The sequence below is a fragment of the Chroicocephalus ridibundus genome, chromosome 12, assembly GCF_963924245.1.
Source record: "Chroicocephalus ridibundus chromosome 12, bChrRid1.1, whole genome shotgun sequence".
In the NCBI taxonomy this organism is placed as follows: domain Eukaryota; kingdom Metazoa; phylum Chordata; class Aves; order Charadriiformes; family Laridae; genus Chroicocephalus; species Chroicocephalus ridibundus.
Genome location: NC_086295.1, coordinates 3,753,766 through 3,776,384, shown reverse-complemented (window position 1 = coordinate 3,776,384; position 22,619 = coordinate 3,753,766). Strand labels below are relative to the sequence as shown.

The following is a 22,619-nucleotide window of genomic DNA, read 5'->3' as shown; positions in this document are numbered from 1 at the left end:
GACCTTAAATTTAAAAATATGTCTAATCAGAGCTAGCTGCTAAGGGCATTATTACACTCCATGAGAAACTGCCAATATCGGTGCATTTTTCTCTTCTACAGCAAGACTGACAGTGCCTCTGGTCAATGCCATTAGACGAAGGCTCCTGGAAGCCTTTGAAATGTTTTTCTGCCAGAATGAAAGAGAGCGAGTCAGATCAAAGTTGAATAATACAGGCTAAAAAGCCCCTCTTTTCCTCTTCCACTTCCTAATTAAGATTAGTGTGTAATCTCCATGAAGACAGAGGTTCAGCAAAACCAAGAAATGGAAGTGCTGCAAATACAGGGCTCGAACCTTTCTTCGCTAATTGAAGTTTTTCAAGTAGCCTCCACAAGCCATAGAGACAAATTACCCTCCGGGACCGGGTGAGAAGGAAGAGGAGGATTGCTAACGACAAAAGAAGGAAGAAGAGAAAGGGAAAATATTCTGAATCATATTTTTGATGGGATTTCCAGTTTCCTTTATCAGCCTGGACGTACTTCCCGGCTCTGTCTGTCCCGAGATTGGTGACATTCACCCTAAACATCGGCTTGAACACCAAACCCAGCCATTTCCAGTGCTCGGCTTTAGAGATGCCTTTGAAGGAAATAGCACTGGCTGTTGTTTTGGGACAGTTTAGAGCTTTTGAATATGAATATGGTCGTTTCTTCCAGAACAAACTCAGAGCTGTTAAAATTGAGCAGCTGACGAGGCAGAAGGTCTTTGCCGCTGCCTTTCTTTGGAGGTAGAATTTAGGGAGCGGAGGCAAAGTTGGGTGCTGTGGAGCTGCCTGGCTCTGGCTGAAGGTTTTGCCTGTTTGCTTGCTCTCTGCTCGCTTGGTCCAACAACTTGTCACAGCAAACCAGAGCATCCCAGGGACTGCTCAAAACGGTGCCAGGGTCAGCCTGGCCTCTGCCTGGCCCACGGTACAGACAAGCAAGAAAACTGTGTTTTGCAAGAGTTTACTTAAATAGGGATTTAGTCCTTTTGTCCCGCTGCCTCAAATTGTTGCTACTGTGCCATATTGCATCCCTTGTACGAAAAGTGACCCCGACTCCTCTGCCCCTAGCATCTGGCCAGTATTAAACGGTGGCCTCGTGGAAGCGAGGTGAGCCAAGAGGATAAATAATTATCCTTTGGTGTGGCGAGACGGGCTGGGGGAAGGGTGGAAGAGATTAAAATAATCTTTTTGGAAAATGGATCAAAAAGCTCTAAGCGCAGATTATCCACAGGCCAAGCCAGGCCCAACGCTATACATTAAATAAATAAAAAACCGCCAGTCTTAAAATGAAAAGTCAGAAGATTGACATAAACCCCACGGAAATTCGCGGCTAGCTCACTCCCTGGCTGTTTAGACCTAACAGCAGCAGCAGAATGACAACAGACAGATTAGACTCAGCAGGGCGCCTTTTGAAACTGTTCCACTAATCGCCTCCTCCCACGGGCTTATTATTATCTTGTGTGGGCAAAATCAGCTTGTTCCCAGTATATCCCCATACAGGGCTACGAAGAAACTCTAGTAGGGCTTTTCCCCTTTTCCCACTGGTGACAGATTAGGGCGATCCATCTTTAAAGGATGCCAAGAGCATAGAAGTTGCACAAAAGACAATGAGTAGATGGTTCTGTGATTTTCAAACTCACGACAGGGGTCTCTGCTACTTCTTTGAGCATAAGAGAAGAAATCCGTGGAGAAAGTGTGCAATTCGTCTCCAGAACTGATACTGGGGAACACCAGCAGAGCCAACAAGGCACGTGAGGACACAAAGATGGGCAGGCTGAATTCGTGGGGACAGGCAAGAGGTGAGAGGGCTTTTTTGTCACCAAGAGCATCTTTGGGGAGACTCCCATGCCCTTGTCCCACAAAGAAATCCCAATATCTGTAAAGTGAGGCTGCACCTACCACTGCTCGTCGCTCCTGAGCTGCTCTCTTATCCCAGTGAGCGAAGGGGGAGGTTCGGAGACTTGGGAGTGGAAGAGAAAAGCAAAAATGTTACGTTTTGCCTTCAATTTCTAGTTTCCCAAAAAGAGGATAAATATTTCATGACTCCTTTCTGCTTAAAATAAAATGCTGTGAGTCAGAGAGAAACCGACAGCCAGTTCAAGCGGGCAATGCTGAAAGATGTAGCTGGTTGTCTTCAAGGTAAAATGCCATGGCATAAAGTGACTGATAAAGGATGCTGGAGTCAAGGGGACAACTGACCACTCAAGAACACTTGGATGAAAGCTCAAAATGCTCCAATTTCTTTTTATTATGGGATTATGCTTCAAGTTACACAAAGGGAATGGGCCAGCCACTAGGAACTTCTTTGCACGCATGCTGTGGGCAAGAGCAATAGAGGGGCTGCTTGTCATCCAAACTTCTGGTCCATCCAGGCAGAGGGAAACAAAGCGAAAAGTGCATTTTGTGTTGTTGGATCATTTCTCCTCCTTCTCATCTCCCTGCCTCGCTGCTGGTTTTGTTTGCTAGCATCAGATCGTCTTCTAGGCACAGATTCAGTCTGAAGCCTGGGCGGCTCCTCCGCATCCCTCTTTCACTTGAGGAGTAAATACGGCCCTTCTCCCCCAGCAGTGCTGAGTCATTAGTTTGCCATAAAGGACAGCCTGTTCTGCAAAAGGAAAACAGGTCTCAGAGGGGCATTTTTCTACGCTTTGTCAGACACAGAATTTGTATAGACATGCGTGTAAACAGAAAAGGCAGCGTAGGTCCCAGCAGGGGTGAGGGGGGAGCGGAACAAAAGCGCAGACTTCAGAATGGATTTAGAGTGATCGGAAAATGAAAGGAAGGACAGTTTGAGATGGGGAGAGGGAAGTGGAGATGAGAGAAGGAGCAAATTTTGGAAAAGATGGAAAAAAATGGAAGGGAAGAGGCAGGAGGGCAGCTGGGTGAGAGAAAATGAGATTGCAAGGTGATTAAGCCCGAACAGGCAAAAGGCTGTGCTGTGGGGGCGTGAGAAGACCCAGCATTTCAGCAGAGAGCGCCCAAGGAGTACATCTGGATGGGGCTGACCCCCACTTTGCTGCTCAGCCCAGCCCGGTCTATAGGTAGAACCAGGGCAACAGCTGTTTTCAATGACCTGCTGTTTTATGGCTCTGCATTGGGATGCAGAGGCCAGAGTTTTATTCCTACCTGCTTCCCTTTTCCCTGGGGAAATCCATAGCCCCCTTGTCTTCCAAAACACCATCTCTGCCCAAAGCAGGGGTACAGCGAGACGCTCTCCCTCCCTGGGGCTCACAGCAGGGCTGGAAGAAAACCCTCTGGGGTGACTGAGCCCCCTCTGCCCTCAGAAGTGACAGGAGGTTTACTTTACACAGGAGACTTTTTCCGTACATGTTTTCATGGTGCTTTGGAATGCAAAGCCCTGTTTTTCAGCTCTTGAGACATAAATAAATGAATAGAGGAGTTTCTCCCTCACCTGCATGTTTCCCAGTACCCTGCAACAGACTGATCACCTGCCTCAGCCCCTGTTACATTATAGAGTAGCATAAAACTGTTATTTTGTACTGAATTAAAATGAGATTCCTGGATTATGTATGAAAAGATATCTTAAAGCTAAGAGCCTGGACGAAGAGCTGGGGAACAGGGAAGGCTCTGCACGGCTCTCCAGACGAGGTGTTAGACTCAAGGTCAGTAAATCAATCACCATCCAGGAGACAGAAAAGAAATTGGACAACGCAGAGTCTCTCTGACATGCAGATCCTAAACACAGTCTATTGGCGTGGCTCCAGTGACACAAACAAAGGGTTTCATTCCCTGCGGCACCTTGGATGTTGCTCCTTTCAGCACCTGGGCAATTCTTCTTCCCACAGTCGAGACAGCTTTCATAATCCATCATTACACTTGCTTGAACTTCTTGCCCATCCATCACACGTGTCAGCACTCACAGTAACGTGGACCTCACACTCCACATCCCCCAGACGCATCCTTCCCCTCACAGGGCTGACTTGCCCTCAGGTTTCTGTCCACAGCATGTCAGCACCATAAATTATTATTGCCGGGGAAAAATTTGGGGCTGCTGAGAGATCTCAGCAGCTCTCTCTTCCACCCTTTACCTTCAGCACTGTACAACTCCGACTTTCATCTGACAACTAAGAAAATAACAAATCGCTGCTGCCTTTTGTCTTTTGCCAAGACTAGAGCTGAAATATTTGACTGACATGAATTCTGTCTAACATATGTGTATTTATTTTAAATCCCAGCCTGCCTGCCCTCTGCTAAGTATTGCTTCCGTTAACATCAGCCACACTAATTGTATATGCAAATGAATACAAATATCCCCCCAAAAGATACAAAAATCAGCAGGTACGGTGTTTGCAGGAATCGGTAGAGCCTGCCAGATAAAGTATGTGGGGGATTTATTGTCCAAATGCATGTTGTTATATAAAACTGGTGCAACTCCTTCATATCCCGTGGGAACATGATTCATAAGACCATATCACTGCACCGAGGCTCAAACGTGTCATACAATTAAATGTGCTTAACCACCTTCCCCAAATCAATTCAGTCTTTTCAACTCATTTTAGCCATTTTTTTCAGCATGACTGTTGGGAAAAAAAAACAAAAACCAAAGCAAAACAAAACTATTTTAAGGAAAAGCTAACCATGGGGGAAGAGAAGGAAACATCTTCATTTGTTGTCAGAACAAATTAGCTGCCCAATAGATGGCAAAGACTCAAGTGGGCATTGATGCTGTCTGACACCTGCAGTCAGGACACAGCCAGCTCTCTGACTGCTGTGACCAAGTGTGTTTTTTCTTGTCACACAGCAGCGTTAGAGAAGGCGATGCTGACCCCCGGTGAGTGTTGCTTCAGACAAAGCCAAGGGGGTCCTGCTCAGGCTGCTTCAAGGGTTGGTTGGGTTTTACCCTTTCCGATTCTCCCATTAAGTTGGTTTCTTTCTGCCCAAAGGAAGAGCAAACCTTGTTATCCCACTGACAAGATGACAAGTGCAAAGCTTGTGCCAGTCCAGATGACACGGAAAGACCGTTGTTCCAGCAAACCCCACGCTGCTTTGCTGCTTCAGGGTGAGAGCCAGAGATCGGACCCAAAAAAATGAAAACCGTAACTGCATTTCCAGCTAGAACAGCAGCTTGCTCTGCTTCCCAAATTTGTTTGCCCTTGATCAAAGTCAAGCTCTTGTTAAGAAAAAATCTTGCCAACTGCTAAGACGTGAGTATCTGAGAGCTACCACAGCCTGTATTTTCCAAGGTGAACAATGATAAATGGTGAATATTTGACCAGGGAACACTTATTTCAGAATACCAACTTTTTTAAGCTATCAGTCAAAAAGTATATTTTGCAATGGGCTTAACAGTGCCCTCCTCTGAGGAGGGAAACCCTGGACAAATTTGTACTGTCAGGTCTAAAAATGTAACACGAGAGTGATATGAAAATAGGGATCCAGCAGTCCTCTGGGTGTGCGAGAAATCCTAGAGTGTTGCTGTGCAGAAAAGATCTCATTTCCCAACAGGAGCAGTTGCCTGTTCACTGACATGTGCAAACGCACAGAGGAACATGGAGGAGACCAGGGACCCGCACATCGTAACGAAGAGCAGATTTGGGGTTGCTTCCTCACTCCTCATGCACACGCTTCCCTTCTCCATGCCTCCCCAAGGGAATCCTTAAGCCTGCAGTAACTTGCCGCTGCCCAAACACCGTTAGAAAGGTTTGAAAACAGAGAGCCCACTGCACTCCCTCCTCCCCTCATCCACTCCCGCACATCTTGAAAGACAACATGGCATAAATCGCGAGCAAAAGGAGCTCGGAGAGCATGCGAGCCACATCTAATGACACCACTCAGCCTTTAAATGGTTGTCACTCCCGTTACAGAATTAGTCCTGACAAGGAGTCATTATCCCTGCAGTAAACACACGCAGAGCGTGCAGCAGGCTGTCGGGGCCGAGAGATGCTCCCAACTTTATTCCTTTGATGGTGCTGCTGAAAAGCAGGATGATGCTTGTCCCCTTGCTGGGATGCAGTGAAAGCAATGGTAATTTTCCATTTGTGTTAGCAACCCCCCAGTTGCAACTTCATGCCGAGCCACAAGCACAGGGGTTCAGAGTCTGTTCTTTCTGTTATTTCCTGCCATAAATTCACCCATTTCTTTGAAGTATGACCTATTTTCTTTCATACAGTCCATCCCTAGAAGCTTAAGTGCTTTCTCCTCAGTGCCTGTGCCTCCTCCGCGGCTCCGGGTTGTACTGACCCCACCGGGAAAGCGGCACCTGCAGCTCTGTGAATCAGTTTCCTCCTTGAGGAAACTCCCCCTTACAGTTTCACTTGTAACAAACAGAAAATATTCAGGAAGAAAGGTTTTAGGGAGAAAAGCTTGCAGAAAAGGTAGAATCCTCTGACTAGGCACTATCAGCTAGGGACTTAGAAAGCAGAAGACGCACATTGTTTCACCTCATCTTTGCGGCCTTTTCAGGCCTTCATTTCATGCCCGCAAAGCTGTTGCTCCCCATGAAATTTCCATTCCCCAGTCTTGCTCTTCCTCCTTTTTTTCTTTTCTTAAACAGAAAAGTTAAGAGAAACAGAATAGAGCTGGGTCTAACGGGAAGCTCAGCTTGACCTCCTGCCTGACTCCTAATATAACAAGTAAAAGAAAACAAATCCATTTGAATTTTCAGACAACATTTACCCTCGCTTATAAGGACAGCCTTTCCCTAGCAGCAATCATTGCCTTCCACAGTTACCTCGTTTATATTAACTCGTGCTCGTTAGGTGCCGCCTTATAGGAGCTCAGTGCCCAGCATGCATCTGTCCTTTTGCATTCTCCGGGAGGAGCTCACCTGGTCCTGGAGAGGTGGTTGGTGGTTTCCTGGTGCTTACTACTTGGTGAGTGAACAGCACTTCAGTTGTAGTTTTTCTTCCTGATTTGGCAAGAAGAATTAAGTAATTGGATTGTTTCTTTCTTATCTCTGCTGTTGAGGAATTAGTAGCCTGGATATTTCATGGATGTTCTCTGAAACTGTATGGGTGCTGGGGAAACCTCTCCCTGCTGTAGGCAGGGCTTTGTTCTTGCCTGTAGGCTGTGTGTTGTTGCTGTTTGGCTCTCTCTCTGTTCTTTTTTTTTGCCCTGTGCTCAGGGCTGCTGAACAGAGTGCTAGTAAAGCCCCACTGTGGCTCCCGGGGCAGGGCTGGAGGAGCACCCTGGGGGTCTCAGCATCACAACTCCTGACTACTCTGTGGCTGTGACTAAGTGTAATCAGAGCAATGTACTTTGTACAGAAGGCTTACATCAGGCAAACCAAGATTCCAGCTAAACTTCAAGCATTCTGTCAAACACACCCATGAGAAGATCCGCATATGCTTCAGTGCTTACATAGAAAGTCATGTCTGAGTGTTGAGAGTCCTCCTAAAAGACTTCAGTTAACAATATTCCCCTGTGGATGGTAACAAGTGGGTGCTCCAGTCTCACAGTCCATTTATAGCATATATTCTCCCCTCCTGGGGTGCTTTTCCCCAGTACTTTCTGGAAAGATCCTTCATCTCACAGACTGAGCTGAAACCTCTTTCGTGAGCTTAGAAGTGAGGTGGTCCCTGCAATAAAGATACTGTATTTTAAAGGGGAGGAAAGGGTGGAAGCAACTTATTGCTATGCTGTTGGTGCATGTGAGAGAATGGCTGATGAACTGTATAAAATGGCCCATTCCTGCCGGGCATGGTTATCTCCCTGCTGCGCTGACCCTCCGGCCTCAGCAAATTCATCTGCTAAAGACCGAGCCAATGCACCGCTGAACTGGGGCACGACAGGAGGTGGAATTAGAAACCCTCTTTGGCGCAGCCTGAATGAGCAGCTCAAACGTGAGTGTGGTCCTCTCTCTGAAATGCTCCAGGCTCCCCAAACAAACACTCACAACACACAGAAATCACAGTTCTCTGCTGCACGATAATCCCAACCAACCAGACACTAGGCTCAATAACCCTAAAAGACTCACTCTACCCACACATCTCTCCATAAGCCTATGAAGCTTTGTAACCCTATTAACACAGAACTCATAGTTTGCATAGGTTCAATGAATTCCTTCCTGCTAAAGCCTTTCCAGCCTCCTATTTCCTCCTTAAAGAGGTGGAACATTAACCTCAAACTCCACTCTGCAGCAGATCCTGCGCGGAAATGATCCTCTTAAGAGGAAGGTCCCCCATTTCTCAAGAGTTTAAATCTGCTCCAGACTAAGTGTAGGTATGGGTTTATTCAGGCAGAGGCTGTCAAGTATCTCTGCTAGTTATTTTCATTATTATTTGTTTAAGTGTTAGATTTGAAAATTGCATCATGCTGCAAAAGCTGAGTGTGTTGGTCATACAGCTGTCAAGTGCCAAACCACCCGTTGCTGGTCTCCATGTGCACATCCCACTGGCCCTGTCCTGCCTGAGTGCTTCTGGCTCACTGCATATTGTATTTAAAAGTGCCTAGATAAAAGATTTTTCTTTTCTATCTGGAGAAAGCAGAAAAAGAGCTCTGATGAAAGCTGAAAAATGTCCTTTTTGGAGCCTGTTCGTGGTCGGTTGCAATTTTAAATTTAATAAGGAAGGGAGCAGATGAACCAGTTTCCATCCATCATCTGCTGGCTTTGGTTCTGACCTTGTGGGACAGGTCAACCAATCCATCAGAGCCAGCCTTAATCTATTGCTGGTACCTGATTGAAATTTAAGGCCTGGGCTCTGACAAACTCTGGGTTAAATTGTTAAATGTTTTGTAAATACTGTTTGTATTTACTCCTTTGTCAAAGCAGATTAGCCACAAGTGTGGTTAGCTGGTTTTAGGACCTAGTTTTAGCTATTGCTGCCCAAGTCCCCTTGAATATTTGGGCTAGGCTTTGATGTTTGGTTTGTTGCTCTCTTTTTTTTTTTTTTTTCTTGCTAGATCACAGCAAACAGATAATGGAAGAATGACTTAAAGCTAAGACTCCAGCAAAAGTAAAACCTAATGCCTCATAGCAAGCATGAGGCTGATGAATGACACCTTATACTTCTATTGGTTTGTTCAATACCCTCCCTTAAGTGAGGGCTGGCATGGGTTACCTCATCCAAATTTATCTAAACAAATTGTTGAGACTTCTGCTAGGGAAGAAAAGAACAAAGCAACGAGTGTATCTCTATTTAGCACCCACAGCAAATAAGCTGGGTGGGTAAAACGGGCTTCCAGCGCCAAAAAGCAACCCTGACAGATCTCCGACAGATTTAACAATTTTCAAGCAATGAAGTCTCCTTAAAGCTGTCGGAGCATTCCAGGTTTCTTGAAAGAACGGAAAATTAGGATAACACAGCATAGGTCACTTTTTTCCTTGTCTTTCTTCCCCCAAAATACGTGTTACACTGGGGTGCCTTCCAAAGCCTGTCTCAATATGGCCAGAAGCCAAGAATTCCTGGGCTCTTACCCTGACTTTGCCCTTTTGGTCTGCACGGTTTTGAGCCGAAGGTTTCGCTTGGATCAATGGCTCATAGCTGATGCATTCATCAAGGGGAGTAAGCAATGGTTCCAGCACGATGCCATGATTTGCTCGCAAGAGTTTATGCTTTCTTGTGGAGTGTTAAGCTTGTTTTTTATCTCTGAGGTCCAGTCAGTGCGCGATGATGTGTATTCACCACAGGGAAAGGCCGGGGGTGACAGCAGGGGTTATTCTCTGTAGCTGGCAGGTTTTGTTAGAAGCCCTTTTCCCTGTGATCAGGCTGGGATGTTGCTGCCTTGTATGTGGGATGTAAGGTGGGATGTAAGGTGGCTGGAAGGGATGGCGGAGCCTCCCCGCTGGGGAGAGGAGGCTGTGAAGACAGTCTGAGCGGTTGGGTGGGAAGATGCTCAGGGAGGAGGGGGCTTATGCTGCCTATGCTTGAGGGGGGGGGATGGGAAACAAACCCTGGGAAGCACCTGCTGTGTGGGCCGCATCCCTGGAACAGAGAGGAAGACATGAACTTCCAGACCTTGGAAGAATGCTTCATCCGTTCACCTACCCTAAGGCAAGACCAGCTCTGCTGAAACCATCTGCGTACAGTCCTGCTCATGCAGAGCTGGTGGGTCAAAGCTCCTGAACAGGCACACAAAAATACCCAGAGACCTGCTCAGAACCAACGTGCTTCATGTTAGTGTTTGTGCAATAGTGGATCTTGCAAGGGTCCTTATGGACAGAAAAAAAAAAAGCCTGTGTTTTCAGAACAGGCAAAATAAGTAAAATGCATTTTCAAGCTCTCGGAGAATGGAGGAGAAAGGAAATGACAAACCCCAGTGTTCCCCATGGCATCCAGTAAATAATGCAACAAACTCCTGAGAGGAGAAAGGTGGGGAGGAGGGAAAAAAAAAATAATGGAAAAAAAAACAACAAACCAGGAAAAAACCCAACCAAACAAACCAAAAGAGCTAGAGTTCATGCAGCAAGAAGCATCTACTGCTGGCACAATTAAAGAGAGGGAACTTTGTCCTGAATACTAATGGCCGTGGAAAACCATTGCAGCTAGGAGGTGAACCTAAGTGGGGTGGTGGAGTTGATAAGACTCATTTGATACAACTCGAGGCAAATAGCAACAGTGGTTTGGTTAGTTTTATACAGGACTTTCCACTTCTTGAAACCAAGAGGAGCAGGCTCTGTTCTCAGCTGCACCAGGAGGGATTGGTCAGGGAATCCCCTGTTCCTGCCTGGCCAGATGGGTGATGCATAACTGCAAGCAGCATCATGTTCTGGAGGTTCCATTCCCACCTATTGCATGCAGGTTGCAAGAAGAGAGGTGCTCTTGTTGTGGGAAGAGTCACCAGATGGTGCTCTTACACATGGTCATAGCAGGTCGTTGCCTGCAAATGCTGTAGAAGAGGGCTGCCCTGCCAGATGGAGCAGTCCTTGGAGCAAACTGTTGTGTGCAGCAGAAGACTCATCCCTAAGATATGTAAATCATTCATAAGATGACTGCAAATGGTGGCATTGGATTAAACTGAGGTTAAACTGGTCTCACCTGACCAGATGCATGCTCTGAGTCCACAGACAAGCTAATTATATGGGTTAATATATTTGACTGTGGGCTGGAGACACGCATAGCTGTTCGCTGGGTTTCGCTTGACTGGTGGCTTCTCAGACTGTTACAAACTGTAATTGCCTGATCATATTTGTTACCTCCGAAGACAGTTTCTAGACATCAAATGTTCTCTGGTGTGGGCCAGCTCAGCTTTACCATGGCTATCACAGGAACCTGTAACCAGCACTAAATAGGAATCCTTCACCTTGTCTACAAGAAGCAATTTTTCCATAGCTCTTGAAGACCCCATGTCACTGACTTCTCTTCTAATGGGAAACCAGTCTGGGACGGTCCAAACCTGTTCCTGTCAGACTGGGCTTTGCAAGCATCTGCAAAGCTGGTTTGCACAAATAAACGCAGGAGTTGTATTGTCTTCTTGAACTCCTCAGAAACCTCTTTGGAACGGGTGGACTGGACTTTGAATCTTGGTTCCTCTTTATCTGTCCCCTATCCCATTTGGCACCTTTTGAAGTTTCCTCTCACTGTTCCTCATTGCTCAGACTCTAGTGTCCCTCTTACTGGGTGAAAATAAAATGAAATATATGTGTCTGGTTTTGTATTTATTTATCTATTTATATATAAAATATATTTTGCATATATACACACATATGTATAGTCTGTATATAAATATATGGGGTTTTAAAGTGAGGCTTTAAAGAGTTTCTACTGCCTGCTTAAAAATAAAAAAAAATTCTTCAGAGAAAATGCAAACCTGTAATTTCTTATGACAGTAAAGTTATGTTTATTTAACCTATTTCCTGTGCTGGCTTTCAAGTCTTATCCTGGAGAAAATGTTATGCCAATGCGTTATCATTTTTTCACAACTTGGACTTTAAAGAAAATGCTCATCCGTGAGCTATTTTTTTCAGATCTTCAGAAACTTTAAATAGCGTTTTTCTGCCTCCATCACAAAACCGGTTAAACGCTAGCTGACTAAATGTGTGAGCAGAAATATCTCATTTTGTTCAAGCTTTTAAACCCTCCTTGTCAACAAATGATTTGAACATCTCTGCGAAGTGTACTGTCACTTTTCTGCCATCTGTCATGTGTCACTCTTTCTCTGTTATTCCCCGAGGAGAAATGTCAATCGCTGATTTATATTTCATGTTTTCCTTCATAAAGGAAAATCCTGTTAGGATACAAATGAATTTTGTGGCTCTTACTCAACTTCACAGAGGATATTAATTGTTCTCTTCCAGGCACTGTGTAATTCCTTCCTACCAGCATATTCTGTTTCTCTCTAATTTTTTTAATTTTTTTTTTAAGAAGCCGTACCTTCTGTTCATTTTAAAGTATAGCAAGCGTAAACAAGTTTCAGCAAAAATACTAATTGTTTGTTGATACTGGTGGGAAGATGCTACTGTGGAATCAAAGGACTGTGGGAAAGATTACATTAGAGGGGAGAAATATTATTATAATTACTCGAGCCTAGGACAGCCTCAGACTCACAAGGCTTGCTTTTGGAAAAAAATATTTTTAAATCACTCATGGCAAACCATTTCTAATTAGCTCTCACTTACTGTGGGGTGGGAACTTGCATATGGGGAGACCAAAACAGCTGACGTGTTCAGACAGAATTAAGATACCCTTTTGATTTTGAAATCTAAGGAAGGAGGGAGGGAAGATGTCTTTTTACTGATGTATATTTAAATGGATCCATTTACATAGCCACTCTCTGTCCAGCTAAGGAGTCTATTTACTATAACTAGTAAAATGCTGGTTTTCTACCCATGGAAAATGATCATTAATGTTGAACCAAGGGATCTCCTGTTTAGCAGGGTTGGGCTCAAGAAGCGTGATGGTGGTCCCTGACCTTCCCTTTTCCTTGGATGTTCCTGCTGAGCTTCCCACCGTCTGGCTCAGAGCCTTGTGGGATGGGCAGTAACAGAGAAAGAGGCACCAGTGTGCTATGAGGGAACCTGCACAGTAGGTTGTGTCAGAGAGGCAGAAAGAGGCAAAATTTAGGGAAAGGGTTAGAAACCTGTTTGGAATTCTCTGTGCTCTTATTTCCTTGTAAACGTGTGGGCGAGTCTCAGGTTGGGGAGGAAGGCAGGGCTGGTGGTGGCCAGCAGTGGACTTTCCCTCTTTAAGGGGAGCAAAAAAAGTTTTGGGAGCTTCCAGAAACTTTGGTCCCAGTCCATGCTTCACTGTCAAAGGAAGATTTGCACTTTTGAGAGGAGAAAGCTTTGACACAAGAAAAGAAGCTAACTTGCAAATCTTAATAGTTGCTGTGTGTTTGTTTCTTTTCCATGTGCATTTGATCACTTCTGCTCTCAAGCTTTGGAGAGTCTTCAGCTGATGTCTAGTATTTTCACTTTATCTTAGCAAAGCTGATGGTTTTGAGATTTAATTAAAAGTAACACTTGTATTGATTTATGAAGTTTCCCGGTTGCACGTGGCAGCACCCGCACCAGACTGCTGATGTAGAGCAGATGGTGCTGCTCCAGCTTTGGGAAGAGCCTTGGCTGGGATCAGCAGCTCTGACAGTGGTTATGAGGTGAAACGTGTGGTCATGCGCGATTACCTACAGCCCTGCTCCCCTGCCTCAGGTTTCTACCATTCTTGGAAAACTCCGGTCTACCTTCTCTTTAAAATGCCACTGAGCATCTCAAGCTGTGTGGAAGCAAACCAGTAGCTCAGGTAACCTCCAGTTGGATCCCCTATGATGGGATTCACTAGCAAAGAGTCACCCAACCCCCCGTGACCCTCTGCTGCCGCTCTCCAAGCATTTTTCTACTAAACCAGGACTGAAACTTGAAATCAATTGAGCGATAGGATTTTTTGAGCTGAGCATGTTCAGTAAAAACAGGCACAATGTTAAGCTGAAGAACAGATGAGTAACTTCGACACAAAAATGTAACACATGGCCTAGAGGAGCCCTGATGATGTCATTACCTTATTTTCCCCATGCTTGTGATGAAGTGCCGTTTCCAACACCCCTCCAGATTCCTGTACATTACAAATTAGATCCAGATGAAGATGACTTTGATTTAAACACCCTTGCAGTAGGAACATGGGCGAGCTGTGCTCCAGCTGATTAAACTTTCAGCAGTTCACCTTTGTGAGAGCTTAATTAGCTGAGATACTGCCTTCTCTATATTTATCTTGTGTGTCTTCCAGAGATGCATGTCGGAAGGAGGTTTGATTTGCAGCTTGTATAACCACAAGTGTGCTAAAGCTTTTCTGCTCCTCTCCCCGGAAGGATAGATGCTGTGTAGGAGTCAATGGCTAAGTTGTGGTGTGTTGTGGTTTGGGTTTTTTTTTACATGGAGCCTGAACATTCAAGGTACCTGTATGTTCTCATGGTTGCATGGTGAGATGTGTCAAACATTTTCAGTGCTGAAACTGCTGAAGCAAAGCTATTGGGTGTGTGGAGCCTTGTGTATCACCTCTGCTGGTCTCTGGGTCAGGAGCACGAAAACCCACTTTGGTAAATGATCTTTAATTCCAAAGAACATCCACTGTGTTTAAACTAAAGCACAAAAGCTACTGGAATCCCACCCCATCCCTCTGCATAGCTCATGCCCTGCAGCAGCTTTCATTCTTGCTGGGATTTCTGGAGATGTTAAACTTCTCCCTCCTTCCCTCGCTCTCCTCCTTGCCTCAGTTGGTTGTTCAGTCTTTCTCACATGGGAATGTGGGTGCTCGTTCCAGTGCAGATGGGGCAGTTGCCTTTACTGGGGGCAATATGCGATGCTGGGTGGGTGGGAGAGGGAGGAATGACTTGTGCATAGTGCCCTTCCTGCAAACCTGTGTGTCAGTGCCTCAAAAATCCTGAGAGAAGCTTAAAATCGTGAGGCTTTAAAGACGATGCTGAGATTTGTTTTCATGTTTGGTTTGCTTGCCATTTCTTAAACTCCTTTTTGACTTTACCTGCAAATATCAGGTTTACAAATTTATATTAGAATTAATATAAAGAATAGGATGTTCTTCTGGCTCCACAATGTGTAATATTAAAGGAAAGGCATTTCACAAGCAAGCCTCATGAGAATCGAGCTCAGAAAGTTTTATTCCTGTGTAGCACTTTGTCAGGCAGGTATCACTAAAGACTTTCAAAACCCCGCTTTTCCAGCCCAGACTAAAACCCAGCAACTCAGCCTTACCTTCTCTCTGCTAATGGTTTCAGGGCCCATCACCCAAACAAGCGAGCATCGCTAAATCTGCAGCTGCTGTGACTGCGCAATGCATGTCACTGTTTGACTTGCACGCTCTAGCTCCAGAAGCTTTTTCCCTCCTCCTGAGAGATTGAAATGACTAGTGGCTTCCCTGAGCCTACACAGAATGCTACACACAGCCCAGGGGGCAAATAACACCTTGATTTCTCAATGTATCTCCAAACTGTTGTAGAAACAGCAGGCGAACCACTGCTTCTGTTAAGGCAAGGTCAGGTCACCTCTCATATATATATATATCCCAAGAAAAGTCATTGTCCTTCCCTATAAAATTAAAAAAACCTATAAAAATCATATAAATGCCACAGCACACTGCAATTCTGGAAAAGAATTGCTTTAAAAGTACATATATCACTGCCTTCCCCCAAAAACTGAGTCATCTTGAAGAATACCTGTGAACAGTCCCTAATAGGGCAATAAATATTCAACGGGGCTTTGGTGGATGGCTTTGGAGGACTTCTAATTACCTCTAATTAGGCTTACAAAGCCTCCCTTGTGCACACTTAACCAACTCGGACTTTTCTGGTTGACATTTTTTTCCCTCCCCTAAAGGCCGGTTCCCAGCTCTATTCACGTGTGGCATCGTTCATATGTAGCATCCTCTGCCAGGAGAACAGATCTGGGGAAGGGAGGTGGTAAATTAAAATGGGGGCCCAGGGGAAAGGGACTGTCCTGCTGGAGGTGGGTGCCAAATCTGGGAAATGCAGGGAAATTCAGCCGCTTCCCAGAAGCTTGAGCTGGGAGGACAGTGTGGCTGGCACCATCTGGGTGCGGACCACAGCCTAAAAAAGGTGGATCCTCATGGAATTCATTGTCCTGCTTGGCATGGAGTCTTATTTTGTCAGGAATCAAGTGCCCCAGGACTGATGCTGGCCACTTTCTGATTTTTGGATGGTGCTTTGGTAGCAGCAGCATCCCAGCTTTGCCAGGAGATGCTGTCAGCCCTGGCTTTCCCAAGTGCAGGCTCTCAGTAAGCGCCCAGGCCTTGGAGGACGTGTCACAGGGACTGTGCTCAGCCCATGATTCTGTTTTCTGATTTATACAGCACTTGGAGGTCTTTGCACTGGTGAGTGTTTCTCCGTAGGGTAATTTGGCCTTTTAAGATGTGAATAGCTCCCCTGTACCTCGCTCATCCCTGTCCAAGGAAGGGCTAAAGTCAGTCAAGCATTGAGTTGAGCCTTCTTAAGGAAGCCCATGAGCGGCTGTGTCACCTTGAGCACAGACCCCATGGGTCATTCCCTTGCTCCCAATGCCAAGCCACCTCCAGGCAGCATCTGATCCAGAAATGCCCCTTCCCTTTGCAGGGTGACATTGGAAATGCTCCCTATGGAGCACTGTTCTCTATATGTTATGCCCAAACCAGCATCCCAGCTTTTCTGGGCACCAGTCCTTGGCAATGCTATCTCACCACATCCACCACCAAACATGGGGCATTTCCCTGTTCCTTCATTTGGTTTTCACACAGGGCGATTAGACTTCCCTTGGCTTTGATGCGCTGCAATTAGTCAAGCCCCAACACAACAGTGGCAATGGTACCTGTCACTATATGATTAATGGGTGTCTGACAGCCTCGGGGGGAAAAAAAGAAAACAACTACAAAAACATCAAATGGTCTGATAATGAAACCAGTGCCTGGAGCCAGCTGGGAGGCACTCGGCAAAGCTCCCACTGTCCCAGGGTCCGGTCACGCATCTTGCTCCGAAGGACCAGCATAGCTGCCGGGCACAGCAGGGGTGGGATCTCTGTGTCTCAGCCTTTGCAGCCTTTCTGAGTTAAAGCCAATTTCTACAGTAGTCATCTTTCTCCCTGAAGTCCCCTATCCTTTGCATCACTGAATTTTATTTTGAAACCTGTTTTTAAAAGGGCTCAGGCCAGGAGCTTACAAAGGAGCTAGAGAGAGTCCTGTGGATACCACACCAGCTGCATGGAGCCTTCCCTGGCAAGTAAACCTTTTAAAAATGAAATAAACCTCAGCAAGCAGCTCTGGGCAAGTGTTTGTAACCCTGTTCCTATTCCCCCACCCTCTCTTCCCAACCCCGTGTACTGCTGCAGCTCCAGCCCCGAAGCCTTTGGATGAAGATCTTCAGAAGTGTGCTCTTCCCTCACCTTGGCCCAAAACAAATGTGCCTGGTTTCCTCCCAGGTTCACCTCGCTCGGGGCTGACTGTCCAGATGCAGAGGCAGGTAAATGCTCTGGCACGTGTTGTCTTGTTCTGGCCTGGTGCAGATATCTTTAAGCGATCCTGGTGGAAGTCAGCATCTTGCCAAGTCAGTCTCAGCACAACACATGGTGGCACCCTGGACTGCGAGACGAGGGGCATCAGAGCTCAGGATTGCCACAAACCCTGACGCTCATCCCTGCCGACAGCTGATGCCCAAATCACACAGTTGCTCTGGCATGGTTAGCCCTGGGTGTAAAGTCAGTTGACCTTGGCTGGGGTCAATGGTATGAGGTTCAACAAGGCCAAATGCCGGGTCCTGCACTTGGGTCACAACAACCCCACGCAGCGCTACAGGATTGGGGCAGAGTGGCTCAAAAGCTGCCCGGCAGAAAAGGACCTGGGGGTGTTGGTTGACAGCCGGCTGAATACGAGCCAGCAGTGTGCCCAGGTGGCCAAGAAGGCCAACAGCATCCTGGCCTGTATCAGGAACAGCGTGGTGAGCCGGACTAGGGAAGTGATCATCCCCCTGTACTCGGCACTGGTGAGGCCCCACCTCGAGTACTGCGTTCAGTTTTGGGCCCCTCGCTACAAGAAGGACACTGAGGTGTTGGAGCGTGTCCAGAGAAGGGCTACAAAGCTGGTGAGGGGTCTGGAGGACAAACCTTATGAAGAATGACTGAGGGAGCTGGGGGTGTTTAGCCTGGAGAAGAGGAGGCTGAGGGGAGACCTTATCACCCTCTACAACTACCTGAAAGGAGGTTGTAGAGAGATGGGGGCTGACCACTTCTCCCTGGTGACAAGTGATAGGACGAGAGGAAACGGGTTCAAGTTATGTCAGGGGAGGTTTAGATTGGATATTAGGAAACATTTTTTCACTGAAAGGGTTATTAAACATTGGAATAGGCTGCCCAGGGAGGTGGTGGATTCACCATCCCTGGAGGTGTTTAAAAAAAGGGTAGATGGGGCACTTAGGGACATGGTTTAGAAGTGGCTTTTGGCAGGGTAGGTTAAAGGTTGGACTCGATGATCTTAAAGGTCCCTTCCAACCTCAGCAATTCTATGATTCTAAAGATCATCCTTGTTGAGTGCAAACACCTTTTCAGTGGCAGCTGAACCCCTTGACACAGATATTGTCCCAAGGCGGACACACTGCTCTGCGCTCCCTTATCAGGTGCTGGTCTGAGGGGAAACTGAGCTGCAGCAAACAAACAAAGGAGGCAGCAAACAGCAGCACTCAAAAAGGCAGGTCAAAAGGGCATTGGAAGGTTCGTCTGACTCTCTCAAGGCTGTAAAAGGGGAGGTTTTCTACGATAATGTCTTTTTCTCCGATTGATTTCTTCTGGCTCTGCCTCTGATATGCTTCCGCTGCACTAGGGCCTTGGCATTTATGAACTGCTGATCCTGCCAGCTGCATGGAAATCTTTACTGTGTCCAGCACGGCCGTGCAGGAGGATGCGGTGGGACAGGTCCTACCCTCATCTACCTTGCGAGGGATGCCCCTAGCCAGCCAAGGGCCATCTCTAGCCTTGGCTGCATCAAACCCCCAACAGTTTCACTGGAGATGGGGTACAAATTTAAATTGTCGGTGCAGTGTTTCCTTAAGTGTGGCTAAAGTCTCCACCACAGACGGCGATGGCATCTGAGGGGCAAGGAGAGCCTTGCCAGGGATGCACAGCTTGATGTGCGTAAAGGAAAAGGGTGCGCGTGGCTCTGAGCCCCTGCGCTGGGACCAACACTGCTGACCCCCTTGGATCTCACCTAAACCGAGATCTTTGCAGGGACCATTTTTATAGGCAGCTACTTCCCCCTTTTATAATTTTTTTTTTTCACAGCTACCAGCTAGATTATTTGTGTACGGATGTCTAGATCTTGGATAAACACCAAGACCTTGAGGTGTTGATCTGGGGTGAACCATCCCCTGGAATGTTTGGGGAATTGCTCGTAATAAGTTGTTGCTATGGCTCTGGACAGATTTTCTTGTATCCTAGCAATGATTGTCTTTGACTGAAGCTGCAGTTGCTGCAGTTGGGATCCTGATGGAAATATTCAGGCTGTCAGCCCCTTGCCTGCTCTTGCGCTCTCTCTCCCACAAATGATCTCCCGTCCCCCTCCACAAAACTGATAGCTTGCCTCGGGCAACGTCAGTCCTCGCAACCTAGCAATTTACACCTTGCCGAAATGATTGCGATATTAGAATCTGCACGGGACCTGACTTGATTGTTAATAAACTGCAGGGCTGGTGTGATTGGTACTTATGAGTCACTGGCGGTAGCAGAGCTGAGCCGCTCTCTGCCTTCAAAACCAGCTTCAGTGAATCCCCCCTCAGAAGCCTCATTGATTTTTTTGCCTGCATAATTTATACATTTGTGTTTGCCTTCTGTGAATAAAGGAGCAAACAATGGCTGGGTCTGCTCACAGAGGCAGCCCTTTGAAGCAAATATCCCTCAACGAAACACACTCATGAATTCCAAAGCTCCTTCACTCGTGGGAGAAGAAAATAAAAAGCAGCGAATCCTAGCAGCAACAACAACAAAGTTAGTTATGTGGGTTTTCAAATCTAGCAAGTTTTCCACAGTTCCAGCATGCAACATTTGCCGGAGTAGAGCAAACCGTGCTGAAACGGGGCCAGAGGTTTGGCTTTCTAAGCCTGCTGCTCTCCTGAGAGGATGCGGCAGCGGCACTGGCAGAGGGGTGGACACTGCTGCCGGGTAAAGGGCTGAGAGCTGGGACTGCCGGCTCGCAGGGTTACACGGCAGGACTTGCCTTGTCCCATCAACAGCCACGGCCACTGAAGTTAAATGAGCATCTAAGAACCTCCGGGGCTTTTTTTCTTTCTTATAGCTGTAAAAAGTCTCCATCGAGAAGTGAAGTGTACGCTCTCTGTAAAACAGGACAAAAGAGGATCGAAAAGAACGTCATATACATGTTTTAATCCTATGATTTTTAAGAAAACCTCCTGCTTTTTGGAGTATGACTCATGTTTGTGGGCTCTTTTGTTTCTGCGCTAAGCGGTCAGCGCTTTTTCCCTTGCACGATTCAAAGCTCAGCTCAATGATTTGAGTCTTCATTAAGGACAAAGATGAGAAATCTCTCTCGGGCAGAAAGGACGCACTGCAGGAGCCCCTTCTGCTGGAGATGTTTGACTACAGAGAGCAAAATGGCCCGTAGGTCCTGGCAGCACAGCCTTTTATATTTGCTGTTATAGTTGATTGATTTTTATTTTATTTCTTTTTCCATTCTGTGCTGTGTGGAGCTGTCTGTCTGATTTCCATTGAAAAACTCATTTGCTCAAGGAGTTTGTATGTGTGTAATATGTTATATGTACCTAAGCCATAGGGTCAAACTCAACTGTTTCCACACGGGAACAGCTCTGCATCCACCAAAATTTCCATCCTGTGAAATGGACGTGATCTATGATTTCAATGTTCTCTTCCGAGAGCCTGGTTTGGTTTCCCTGCCAATAACAAGACCACAACTGAGAATATTTGAGGAATCCAAATGTTCTACTGTGAGCGCTTTCTGGACAAGGAGCAGGGATAATTTGCCCATGCCCATCTTTTCTTCTTTTACATGAATTTTACTTCTTGCTGCAGCCCACAAATTAGTCAGCTCCACTCTGACTGCACCAAAATCCTTTCATCAGGATTATGAGAAAAATGTTAGCACAAGCCTTGCTATTAACAAGGATAGGGTTTTTTTTTTTTATTGGCTGCTCATTATTCGTACCTAGTTTTGTGTGAAATAGTCTGTGGAGTCCTTTTTCATTTCTCTCTTAGTCCACCATGCCAAAATTTGAAAGAACGGATGAACTTTTACTCCTGAAGGTCTGGATAGTCCTGAGGACTTCAAAGAAAGCGAGTAGAGACATGTCACTGTGTTTTCGGAGATGGTATACAAAAGGAAATACAACAGCGCCCATTCCTTCAAATTTCTACCACCAGCTCATTCTCAAGAGTTCAGTCGAACTCCTCACAGATGAGAGAAAGCACCCTGGCTGTGGGTATCCCATGCAAGGGTTTCAGGCCCATGGAGCAGGAGATCGTTCAGGCCAAGGGTTCTGTTCTGTAAAGGAAGGAGCCATTTGATTTTTGAACCTGGAGGCCAGAGCTGGGAATGGATTTCTATTCTCCCAAGTCCCATTCAGAGCTGAATGTCTGATCTGAAACCCGTTTCTAGTCGGAAATACGCTACAGGAGATCAAAAGAGGAATATTTTATCCCCGTAGAGAATAAACTTTTATGTATATCGCTCAGTGTAGAAAATGTCTTCTTCCTGTTGAACAGCAAAATAAAAATGACATGACTATTTCCATTTGCCAAGAGCATTTTCAGCCTGAGCCAGCCCAAAGGCACAACTTGGTATTTTCAAGTGTCAATCAAAGATGCTTTCCCTTCAGCTGGTGCAGGGTCCAACAATAGGCCATATGGGACGTTAGTCTCTGCCAAAAGAAGAAGAATTGAATCAGGAATAAAATACATCAAAGTATGTTCGTGCTAATTCCAAGCTCTACAGTCATCATGATGGGAGGGGACTTATTGTGGTCATGCCAGCCCAATTGGCAAAATAAGAAGCATCACAGGTATAAATATCCCTACACTTTTGGATATTTAGAGTGGCAGGATGAGGCCCAAAGACATCATGATAAAATATTTTTGTGAAAAATTAACCACGTTCTTAAGTAGCAAGAGGCTGTTGTGGTTTACAGACAATGCTTTGATGGGCGTGTTCCAGATCTCCAAAGATCAAGACACTTGAAACCAAGTGTTTGTGTTCCACTGCTCAGGCTGAGCAGGACGTAGTGCTGTAAATAACTGCTGTACAAAAACACGCGCTGTAAGTGAATCTGGACCCAAGTAGAAGCCGGTGTGTTATTAATATGCAGGACTTCTGCTTTGAAAGCAGGCGAAGAAACCGTAATTTTAGAGGAAGACAGTATAGTTTTGGGAAATCAGTGGGAAACGGGTGCTTTTTTGAAAAACTTCCTCCTTAATCAAGGAAACCATTGTGATCCAGAAAACTGTGGGAGTAACAGATGGCTGATGTTTCTTTTCATGTAGGCCAGTCAGCAGGAAAATAATAGAAGCTCGTGTCTTAATGAGCAGAAAGAAGATGTGAGCCTGAAGGTACCAGTAACGTGGGTGATGGACGCAGACAGACCAGGTGCTACCATCCCAGTTATCGAAAGACTTTCTTATCTGTTTTTCAGAAAGAGATGTGCTGGGGTCTGTGAAGGGAGATGGGATCTTGGGCCCTAATTCAGACTATTATGG

General features: G+C 46.0%; 1 protein-coding gene across 2 annotated transcripts in view; it reads left to right on the top strand.

The window, feature by feature from the left end:
- Positions 1-6,826: 6,826 nt before the first annotated feature.
- Positions 6,827-22,619, top strand: part of CHRNA4 (cholinergic receptor nicotinic alpha 4 subunit) — a 44,962-nt gene continuing 29,169 nt past the window's right edge. Inside the window, exon 1 of one of the 2 annotated variants that reach the window (XM_063350154.1) lies at positions 6,827-6,852. The gene's annotated coding sequence lies outside the window, so the exon portion shown is untranslated. The remainder of the gene's footprint in view (positions 6,853-22,619) is intronic. The other variant, XM_063350155.1, reaches the window with a different exon arrangement.